Raw genomic sequence first — 12304 nt, forward strand, 5'->3', positions numbered from 1 at the left:
GGTTTAAAAGGACATAGGCATAGCAGTATTTTGGCAGTACCCATGTTCTTCATGAGCATGTTTAAATGATGAACTTCAAGGTCTTTTCCTTTTGAAAAATAATTATCTGCTGGTCTTTTGTCTACATAAAATAAGTTTTTGCAGGAAAAGGCGCTGCTGGAGTGCTGGCACAAGCTGTTGAGAACCAGGCATCTCTTTTCTTCATCAGCATAATGCCATCTGCCACAGGCAGGAAGGAGAAGGCTAAAACTGAGGAAGCAGGAAGAGAATGACACCAACAGGAAAGTTGTTCATTAAGTCTTTGGTGATGTCCATCCAGCCTTCTCTACTTCTGGTTAGGCTAGTGTGTTCCTAGAAAAAAAAACTGCATTAATTTTCTTTCTCCTTAATAATATTACAATTGATCCATGCATACTTTTGAAGGCTAAGAAGCTCTGAGGATATTGCAAAAAATGCATCTAATGCCAACAATTTTGAAATAAGGAACACTAAGTGTTTTGTGTTTCAAATATTTGAGGGCATTATGGAAATATCACTCAGGGCAGGAAGAATACCAAGAAAACATCAAAACCAACTATGTAAAAGGCCTCTCATGTCTATTAAGAAAATAACAGACTGTCTCTTTATTTCTGCATTAGCTGCCTGAATCTAAAATACTAAAACAACAGACACAAGATGTGCTTTCTGTTCATATAAGTTAATGAGCTCCATGGAAAAATGGAAACTACTTTGATCTTTTTGCATTAAAGTAACACTTACAGGTTTTAACTAAAATGGATCCTGAATGAACTAAAGTATTCCAGAAAGACACAGTTAGAAACAGCCCCAGTCCCTTAAAATTTACATCATACACACAGAAAACAGATCATGAATGAAGAAAAATGAAGGGTTTTTTCTTCACACACTTTGTGGATTTGTGCACAGAAGCAGAAGGAAGCAGTAAGATGACTTCTAGCCTTTTCTTACAACTGCTCATTTATAGAAACAGAGTATAAGATGGTGTTCTCACTGCTACTCTGATTTGTAAAGAAAAGTGGTTTTTATTCTCTTCCTGAGCTCTGAGAGCAGGACTTAGGGCCCCTACATCCGTACAGGGGAACTGGGCTGTGAAACGCAAATGGAGGGAAATGCATCTTAACAAGAAGGAATAATTAATCTAGCAAACTAATACTTAACCCAGACTAGTATTCCCTTGGCCAGCAACTTGCTTAAAGATTCCACTTTGGTACATTCAGTTCTGTATGTGCACTGTATAGGGAGACAAAGCACCTAACACAGGATGCTGGACTCCCTCTGGAAACCTATAACATAAATGCTGTGATATAGCCCTGGTGATATATAGCAGTATAGACATGGTCCCAGACAACAATGACTTACACAAGGTCACACAGGAGAACTAAAGTAGATTTAGGCAAATTCATGACCTGTGTCATCTCTGTGAATGAATACTTCAGTGAGCTGACCCATTTAATTTGTGATCCCTTTTCAAACACACATGCCCAGTCATTACAAAGGAACCTAGTAGCTCCTGTGTCACATTAACACAAATACAGCAGAAATTGAAACAGGAGAAAAAGTTAAACTGAAGAGGTATCATAACATCATAGATATCAAGACTGGAAGGTCACATAGCAATATACCTGCCAATACTGGAATACTCCTGGGAGTATGATTCCTTGTACTTTTTCAACACTGTACTATCACATGTTTGAATAGATTTCACTCTCTGAAAGTTTGGTTTAATACTCAGCTTGAAGCTACCTTTCCTTTTCTTCACACCATTATTTCTAATTTCTATTAAGAATCTATAAATGAGGCTCTGCTCAAGCTGAGCAGAAGAGATTTTGCTCAGGCTGTGGTCTGTGCTTCAGAAAAGAGGCAGACTGTAGAGGAAAACACTGAGGGTAAAGTACTGAATTACATTAGTGACTTACTGTTTGCCCATTTATCCTATACAGATTCTTATACCCACTTTGTGGATTTTGCCATTTAATTTTGTCTCCCAGGATACATCTCTTACTCATTCTTCTTCCTATTCTTTAAATACTATCAAAACGGTCTTTTTCTTTTCAGCCTGAAGACACTCAAACCAATGATAAAGTAAGTTTTTTTGTTCTTTCTTTCTTTTTTTTTTCCTGACAGAATATATTCTTCTCTTTAACTATATTGGTCATCATATTTGCTGTTCTATGCTGTTCACTCAAGATGAAATGCATAATCTCACCACATTCAACTTGATGAGATTCTTGCTATTGATTTTCCTGTAGCCAGGATATCAACTGTTAGCCATATCTTTCAGTTTTCTGTCAGCTATATCTGTGAGGTGAATTACTTTCCATCTATACGTAATACAACATTATCCTATGGATATTTAAGAACAAAACCAGCAGACTAAACCCAGGCGTGTATTTATAGCAAGTCAGTAATTTGTAAGGCCATAGGAAAAATCTTAGCCCCTAGCCAAGGTGATACTATTCAGCACAGCTCATCTGGGGCTAATATATCTCTAAAATAACTTATTCATATAGCTTGACTCTCTCTCATACTCCTTTGTCACATTTCCTTACTAAATCATTAATATCATTAATATTTCTTATTTATTGCTGAAAAGTAAGAAAACACATGTAATATATAATTTCCATCTCACCTTTAGATGTCTAAATGCCTTTAAAACTGTAGCCCTAACTGATTTATGTGCATTCCGAACTGAGAATGGGCACCTTAAAAGGTTGCTTAATATTCATAGCCATGTACTTGTCAATTGTTTTTAATGAAAAATCACAGAAACATGGTATGAAGCGCTCTAGTGCTTATTGTGGGCAGGGTTTTCTAAATGTATGTGTTTACATTTGAGCTGCTTGTCTAGGTTCTCTTAAGTATCACTAAAGAAAGATTGGCATTTGGGCATACGATTAACCCTTCCTAAAGTTGACACCTAGTAAGATTAAGTAGATCATGTCTTGAAGTGCCTGTCTCCCCATTAATTTTAAGAGGAACTTGGAGCAGGTTCTGAAGTTGATGACTTCTGTGCTGTAGACATCAATATTATAGGATGTGATTCACAGGCAATGTTAATATGGGTGCCTGTGTGAGCAATTGTTCATGTGTGGGTCGGTGTGTGTCATCCTATAATTTCGATGGAGGGTTAGCGGTGTGAAAATGGGATATGGATTCCATTTTCAGTTTGACTTTCTGAAATATATATATAACCTTAACTAATTCCTTACTCCACATTTTCCCCAGGGAAAATGGAACAATACTTACCTTTCTAAACCAGATGTTCTAAGGGAGCTGGTTCATAATATGTGTGAAATACTTCTGAGATTTCACACAGAAGGTTTGGAAAATTTTACAGTATTAACTTGTACCTTCCCTTTTCTGACTTCTGATTCAAGTGGCTCTGCCAAACTCAGCTTAAAACAATTTTAAAAAGGATCTAAAGTTTCACTGAAGTGAATTAATCCAGGACTCTAAGTGGTAACGATATCTGCAGAATGTGCTGTTTTGGATAAGTCTAGAGTGTAAAGAGAGATGCAGTAATAAAAGGAAAACAACTTTTCATGCTCACTGATCAACAAAATATGCAGTAGGCTCTCCTTTGTGTTTGATTATAAACTTTTTGAGAAGATAAAGCCTTCTGGCAATACATCAAACCATCCTGCTTAGTTTCAGTCTAACAACTGCAAACCGAGTACTTCTTTACAACTTCCCTCCACGGTGCTCTTTAGAATGTCCTTAGGTTTTCCTCCAGGCAATGGCAGCTATAGTATGTGCTGAAGGATTTGTCACTACAGATATTAATACACCATCAAATAGAGAAATTCTTTTTAACTCTGTGTCAAATGCAAAATTATCATCACTAATACAAGAACTTAACAGCGTTCTATTTTTTTTTAATCTAATGCATTTTCATTAATGTAGCACTCTCATCAAACTTGAGAGATACTGTAACAGACAAACTATGATGACCTTGGACTGATTCAGCACTGAGCTTTTTAATTTGAATACATAATATTGTTGGGGAATAAATATTCAGAAAAGGATGGTAAAGGATGATACGGACTACAGCAATAACATTCTTCTTTTCTTTTTTGTATGCAATTAGGTTGCCAATCTTAACTAGTATACTAATTCCAAAAATAATTCTCACCATCTAAATAATGTTTTAGCTGTATATATTTAGAGACTGATTTGAACACACAAAACAGTAACCAGAATTTAAATTACAGAATTGCAGATGGTATCAGAATCCTACTTCAAAACTACTCTTTTCTTTGTTAAGGTTTTTATGTAAGCGTACATGGATGAAACTTTACTGAAATTAGTATATTTAATTAGCTTTGACATGAAGATCTTAAAATATTTTTAAAGTAGATTGCAATTACTCTCCCACTTCCCTGGGTGAATGGAAAATGTTGTATTCATGTATATATTAGTATTGAAAAAGAAAGAGGTTTGAGGGTTTTGGTCTTTTCTATATGGCAGACAAATCAGAAACTGACTGACAGCCGTGTCTTAACCAAATATGATGCACCTTTTGCCATAGATATAGAGCATTTTCTTTTGTTTTTACATTACAGTGATAATTTTTATTATTGTTAATAATAAATTCAACATATGAGTTTAATCTTGCCTTTGATATGCAGCAATGCACCACTATTTTTTTAATTATTTTTTTTTCTTGCACAATGATTTGTGCTCCCTTCTAATGCAGCATTCACAAGCCAGCTGTAACAGCTTGGAAAATACATTTTCAGCTTTAAGCTCAGAAATTAAGACACAACAGGATCAGGCTTTAGGCTTCTTTCCTCCATGTTAGAATCTAAGAAAGTTCCTGTCCTTACAAAATGTACAGCCTATCCACTTCAGATGTTTATAAAGCTCCATTTTTCTGTCCCTGCCCTAAGACATGTGGTTTGCAGTGGAAGGACGGCCAAGTGCTGTATAACGTCTGCCAGAACAGGCTGGAAAGTCTCAGATCATATGTCCTCCAAAGACTCTGCCCCTCATCTTCAATTTGATTCTAGGCAAGCTATTTTGTCTCATTCTGCATAAGACAGAGATAATGACAATGATCTTCCTATGTAAAGAACTTTGCTACCAAAGACCACAAAGCCTGGCAAATTATGTTATTTATATTAATGGAATTGATCAAAATTGAGCTTAGGGCCTTACCAGACTGCTTGGTCTGAATTACAAGCCCACTGAAAAGTTTCCTGGGCTCCATCCCTACCTTCCCCCACGCACATGTGAAAAATCACCTGTCAGAGTTTGACTATTTTGTGACGCACACAAATTGAGGGATGTGCTGGCTGACTAACTTTATTGTTCATGGAAGCCTGCCATTAATTAAGCCTGATAAAGAAGTTGTTAGCAAGCTGCCTTTCCAGCAACTTAGAAATTCCTCTAACATCCTATTTCAGGTTTGAAATGTACCTTATTAGTCAATTAGTCTGGAAAGTAAGAGTGAAATCCTCTTAACCACTTTGAAGTTTTTGAAGAAGTTTTTACGTTTTTGAAGTTTTGTAAAGTTTTTGAAGGAGCTCCATTGTGATTGTTCTGAACTAGTTTTTGTTTAAGTTTTCTTGGTTCCCCCCCCCCCAAGGTTTTTTTAAATTCTCTTAAGCCAAAGCCCATTTTCCCAATTCATTTTTAAGACTTTTGAAGATTTCATTTTTTAAAATAGAATTGGTAAAAAGAAAAGTTTTACTCTCAAATATTGATCTTTGTAGAAATAAAATTGGTTTTTTGAAAAACTATAATTTTATTCGCAAGCCTAAACCACTTTCTGTTTCATTAACCTGCACCTATTCTTTCTTTAATCTAAATGGAATCTATTTGATTGTGGTAAGAAGATAAAGTCTTAAAAATATGCACTGCATTGTTGGAATATTGTCAATTTTGTGTATAATTGCATACATATATGTTGCTTCACTTGTACAGCAACTTTAAGAAATAAGGAGCCAAATTCTTCCATCGTGTAATATCACTAACGCAACTATGTTTACATGAGTGATGCATTTGGTTTACGGATTTTACATCTGAATAATCCTTTTAATAAACAGTGAAATCCCATTGGCACACCTTACATACTGCTTAACTCCACCTGAGAGAGAAATATATTCATCTTCTCACCACAAGTTACCAGGTTTTTTTCTTTGCTTTTATTTAAGTAACAGCACAGCAATCAACAAACACACAGTTTTGCAAAGAGCACGCACATTCCCATTTCACCTGAATGCACAAAATGACACCCTTCTGCTTTATTCATGAAAAGCATAATGCTGACCCCAATCCCACAAACCCAGGGAAGTAAAGATGGAGTTAATAGGTAAAAATCACCTAAGCCAGCAAAGTTATCTTACCTATTGGGAAAAAAACCCAAACAAACCAGTAACACAGAACCAGCATATTATTTGATAATTTTAAAAACTGGACAATTTCTTTGAGTTCTAATCGATTTTCTGTGCTCCCAGTTATTTTTCAACTTCAGCAAATATATCTTTTTCTGTTTCCATTAAGTAAGGAATAAACTCACAGTCAGTGCACAGTAAGAAACAACCTTACAGAAACTGAAATTGGCCTCATAGCAAGCACATGGCATTTCCAGGCCATTTTTTGGAATAAAATGCAGCATGGTTTGATGAACAGAGATGTGGCCTGGACTGGGCTTGAAGAACAATGTTTCACTCTTACTTTGGCCACTGACGTTCAATGTAATTCTTATCAAGCTTTCTTACTACTTTTTTCCCTTTTTAGACTTTGCCTTCTGTCTTTCTGAGGTCAAGTCTCAAGGTCGGGGCATGGACTGGCTCTACATCTGCACAGAATTTAACAAAATAAGGCTTTAATCTCAAATACATTGCAAAGACATGTACATTTATTCTTACAATCAGATGGTTTGGTCATGTTTGGTCTGGATATACTGTACAGGTACTCTTGCATGAAGAACAGAAATACAATATGGGATTTCTTCAGATTCATTATTCTCAGGATAGTCTGTACTTATGTGCTCAGCACTAGCAAGGATGAATATTTTATACCTGCAAGCACTTTAAGTGCACCCCTTCTAAAATATCACTTTTATGGTTCACATAAGAACTCAGCTGATACCAAAACATGGATATTATACATGCTGCACAAGAAACCTGATGTCTAGGGAATCTACTTAACTTCTGATGTGAAATAGCCTGTATTTGTAAATCTTACAGATACCTCTTTCTTCCTAATGTATAAGAGAGACAAGCCAAAGGAGCTCTACATTCATGCAAGGAACAACATGTTGGATGGGACCCTGAAGAATAGGTGTTCAAATACTCCAGTGATGGGCAGCAGTTTTAAATCCTGCAGCGTGAGCATGGAGTTAGCAGAAATATCAATATGAGCTCCATAAAGCAGAATGCCACCAGTGTTCTCATTGAGGGACAGGAAAAGGGAAATGAGTTTTTGAAAATAGTCATAAATAATAAAAAATGGTTGGCCTATAGCATTTTTCTTAAAATAACAAGAAAAACTTGAACCCAGTATAAAGTGCCTTGAAGAAAACCTGTCCAGTCTTGAGGGATGGGGGTTTTGATCAGGGTAGATCAAGTGTGTGAACAATTTTCAGATACGTAATTTATTTCCTGTTTTGAAAGAAATTGCTTAGCCTTGAAAGGTTTGTCAAGAGCATTATCATGTTTTTAAGAGTGTTCAGGGAGTTTAGCAGGAAGAAAGCAATACATTCCTAGCAGTTCCCTTCCAAACTAAAATACAATTTCATAAAATATTCAACATCTATGTGGGCTTATAGTTATACTTATAGGAACCCGTTCTCCTAGGATAAGGAACTGAATCTGTTGCATATATAATGAAGCAATAGATAATCGTGGTCATAACTGAGGGCAGAATCCGTCCTTCTTTGCATGAAGATCTTCTGGGGAAAAAAAACTTGAGGAGCTCTGTGGCGTGTCACAGTTATTATTTGAATTTATGAGCCAGTCGCCAAACCGCAGTGCAGCTCCCATACAGGCTAGAAAAACATTCATGGCACCTCTGAGCAGGTCCTTTTAGTAACAGAGGCCTTGGTTTTGCCTATGAATACTACCACAGCTCTTACTCCTCATACTTTGCACAGAACTCTCTGAGAACACTCGGTACTTGCCCCAGGTGCCTACCCTGGCTGGCTCAGCCAGCTTTACATTGTCTGCCTGCACTCTGCCCAAAGAAGGGAGTGAGACTTGAAAAGAAGAGGTTAGCTCACTGAGGTGGGGGGGGAACTCAAGGAAATCTGTGAGGGGGAAAAAAATGAATGAATATATTTCTGTCTGGTGCTCAGTGAATGTGAGCAACTGATCATCAGATTGGAGGCAAGGGAGTCAAGCCAGCTCTGTGCTAGACTAGGACCAGATGTACAGCTTTGGGTGGATCACTTCTATTCTGCTTCCCTTTCTAGTATTTCATTTACTGATTTTTGGTCAGATCCAGCATTCATAACTGAAATGCTCAACCTCTGCTTTTAGGAAAAAAAAAACCAAAAACCCCACACTATTTTAATGAAGCTTTCCTCCCCAGTAACGTGCTACCTACATTTGTGTCACCTTAGCTGCTGTGCTTTTTCAGGGTCCAGGTCCCAGGCTTTATTTATCCTCTGGGTAGGAGAAGCAGTCCAGCACCACCCATCACCCACTTCTGCTAGGGTTTTGCCCTTCAAGGGAACTAGTGCATTTGCATCAAATCAGAGTCAGACAAAAAAGAGCCATACAGACTGTGCTGATGCTCAGGGAGGTTAGGTTTTCATGTCAGGAGGACAAGACCAAACTAATATGAGAAGATAAACACTCAGTTTGGTATACTTGAGTGGTCAGTGAAGGAGGTGGAGGCCCTAAAAGACTTCCAAGTGGAGCAGAGAGCTTCTTGCTTGTAATAATCACAGAACAGTCCAGGCTGGAAGGGGCTCTGAAAGATCATCTGTTCCAGACTTTGGTGGGAAAGGGACCCTGGATTATGTCCATTTGCATCTTGAAAACCTCCAGCAGTGGGGTGTCTGCAACACCCCCAAGAACATTGCTCCAGTCTTCATGGTACTTCCCACTGGCTCTGTGAGGAAGTCAGGTATTTTCTTTACTGCCTCACTGTATGCTTCACATGCACGTCTGTCTGGGGTGTCCAAGACTGGATCCCACTATTATCAAGTCTTCAGAGTAAATATTGTTTCTCAGCATGAAACTGTGCTAATAAAATAGAGTTCTGGTTTCTTCTAGGTCCCATAGCTATTGCTGTAATACAAATAATCACAAATACAAGATTGGGATTCTCAGAAGGGCTTGGAAAAATAGGTTGAAGGCAGTAAAACTTATGTAAAGAATATCAAATAAGGCAGACTGAAAATCTGTGAGGAAAATGTTGAAAAATGAGTCAAGTAGAGGTGGTAGAATGTTATAGGTAGGAAAAAAGCCAGATAGTTAGTTTTACAAAAGGATGATATTTGAAGATATGAAACTTTACACACATTTCTCCCTGGCACATCCCTTCCAATGAAAAATATAAATCACAAAGAACTGATATTTCTCTGTTAGTAATTCAACTAGAAAGCTACCATTCTTGAAGAAGTCATTCTTTACAGAGGACTGTAAGGGTACAGCCACATGGAAATGGAGATTTGTTTTGGAAGGAAATAGCAGAGCAGCATATGGAGTAAGGTACAATGAAGTATATTAGCTACAGCATGCTATTTTTTGAAAACAGTGTGTTAAATTATAAAGTAAAAAACTAGAAAAAAATAACAGAATAATTTTATGATAGTGTAAGAAAGTTATTTTCAATCCATCTGTGAGTGTATGAAGGTGGGTGCATATAGCCAATTAGTAATGAGAAATGTTAATAAAGTAAGATAGACATGAAAGAGAGACACGAGAAGAAACCTAGAAATCCTTTAGGAAAGTTTATAGTTATTATTTATCTGCATACTGGGAATTTTACAAGCAGTTTTACACAGTGATCTGTATCATGTAAACATGAGCATCTGCCAAAGATAACCTGCTTTTCCTAAAAATCTGTGTATTAGACTAAGATGTAAGAGCACACAACACAGTCATAAAGCAAAATCTCTTCTGTGAGAGAAAAACTGTATGTGTGAGTGTAGGTGCATACGCAGATCTAGACATAAATTATTATCATGCTTTTTTTTTGCTTTTTTTTTGCTTTTTAGTGTTTGCTATTATACAGGCATTACTTGCACATGACTGTGTTATGTGTCTTCTGAACCTTTAGAAAGTTCATTCCTGGGGAGGGCACAAGGGGACCAAGAGAGATATGTAGGAAGTAAAATTGCACAAAGGAGACAGACGTCATTAATCCATCGATCTGACTGCCTGGGTCTGTCTTTCTATGCATTGCTAACTCCCTGGCAGGCTCTAGCCAGGTAGCATAGGAAGTGCTAATGTGATCTGACTCAAGATCAATACTAACATGGTCTTAGATGCACTGTTTGTGCTTGCCGGAGTACTAGTTTGGAGACAGTACTGGATTATGTTTTACAACTTTTTAACATCTAACAAGAATTCTGGGCCCCTAAGAGAAACCAAACACAATTAAGTATCAGAAGGCAGTAAAAGGCTGGAGGACTTGGTGATGTTGTGATAACAGAGTGAACCTTTGACCTCCAGGTTAATAGTCTAAAACTTGCCTTAATTAGTCATGACAGAGGGCTAAATTCTGCACTGACTTTTACCCTTTAGAGCCTCGTGGAAACAAGCAGGCTTGCAGGAATTCAGGCAGATCTAAAATTCAGTCTTCAAACTGAAAAGCAATTAGAAATGAATTGGGATTTTGAACCCTGTTCCTGTGATCAGTTAAGACATGCAGGCACACAGCAAGTGGCACCGGTCATGTTTGCTAGCAACCGCCATGGGGATGCTGCAACTGCAGACGTCATCCTGCCCATCTGCAAAGAGACCTACCTAGCTGGTGACACAACGTGTCAGAAGGCAGTGTGGGGTGATACTGCTGCCATCCATCCTGTGTGTGAGCTGTGGGTAAAGGTCTTCTGCCTCCAAAAGTGAACCCAGCCCCTTCCACAAGTGCCAAAACTATCTGACAAACAGAAGGGTCTAAAACAATGTAGAATCATCTAGTGAGTCTAATATCTGTTCACTGCAGAGCTTCAGAGTTACAGCTCCTGTTCTACCTACAGGATGCCATATAGACACTATGGTATGTAATAATTTCAGATAGCATATTTATACAGAGCCATTTAATCTCCCTAAAACACTTCATACGTGAGGCATAGACAAGCATTATTTCATTCACTAGCAAAATGAAGCCTGAAGTACTTTTCTGTACTTCAAGCATATTAATCTCTGAGCAAAAGTTTTAAAAAAATAAAATCATAATAAAAAAAAGGCAAGAAAACCTCTGCAAGAAACTGGAAGAAAGGGCATGAAAAGTGTAGTCTACAAAAGATAAAGGTAACAGCCTTGTTTGCTTTCAAGAGCTTTCAGATAGTATGGGGAAAATTCATCTCCAAAGAAAAAATTCCATCAAAATTTATGTTCTCTCTGACAAGATTGTGTGTTTTGCTTATATGCATTTCTCAGTCCTCTTTCTGATTTTTAAATTATTCAAGGTAGGACACTTTCACCAATTCAGGCACCTGAGAAAATCTGTCCTGTTCAGCTTTCTCTTGGTTTCTTTGGAGAGCAGATAGTCAATGTGTGTGGACAGAAGTCCTCCAGATCCAGCTAGAATGCTTCTGTCCCCACAGAGGTTCTGGTGAAATTTGCCACCCTGCTGGCTAAGCTCAGCTCGAACAGATGAGAATTGATGCACTGCTTTTCGGCATAACAACCAGATGGGAAGAAGTCTTCATTTGCTATGCTGCTGGAAAAGTGGATATCATTCACCATGAAAGGACCCTTATCAAGGACACAGACCTATTATACCATGTGCTGTGACATGAGACAGGCAGTTTATTACCCAGAAAAACCTCAGAATTTGACTCACCAGGAGTACTACATGGACAAAAGAATATGTGAAAATTGTTGTCTGCTATTTTAAACTACAAACTATTTATACTTCTGTTTCTTCCCCTGTTGTGACTGACTTCAAAATCCACATTTCCCTAATTCTTTTCTGTCTAAAACATTGTTGCTAGAGATGCTAAGAAATGAGCATGAAGCATCGATGGGTCTGAGGCAATGTGGGATATCTGTGCTGCTGTTTTTCTTTTTAATAAGGAAAAGGATGTGTTCAATTTAAAGACTTATTTTTAATGTAAATAAGCAAATGCTGTACATAATCCACAGAGTTCTGGAGCTTACGGATA

The sequence above is a fragment of the Falco cherrug genome, chromosome 6 (genome assembly GCF_023634085.1).
Source record: "Falco cherrug isolate bFalChe1 chromosome 6, bFalChe1.pri, whole genome shotgun sequence".
Taxonomy (NCBI): domain Eukaryota; kingdom Metazoa; phylum Chordata; class Aves; order Falconiformes; family Falconidae; genus Falco; species Falco cherrug.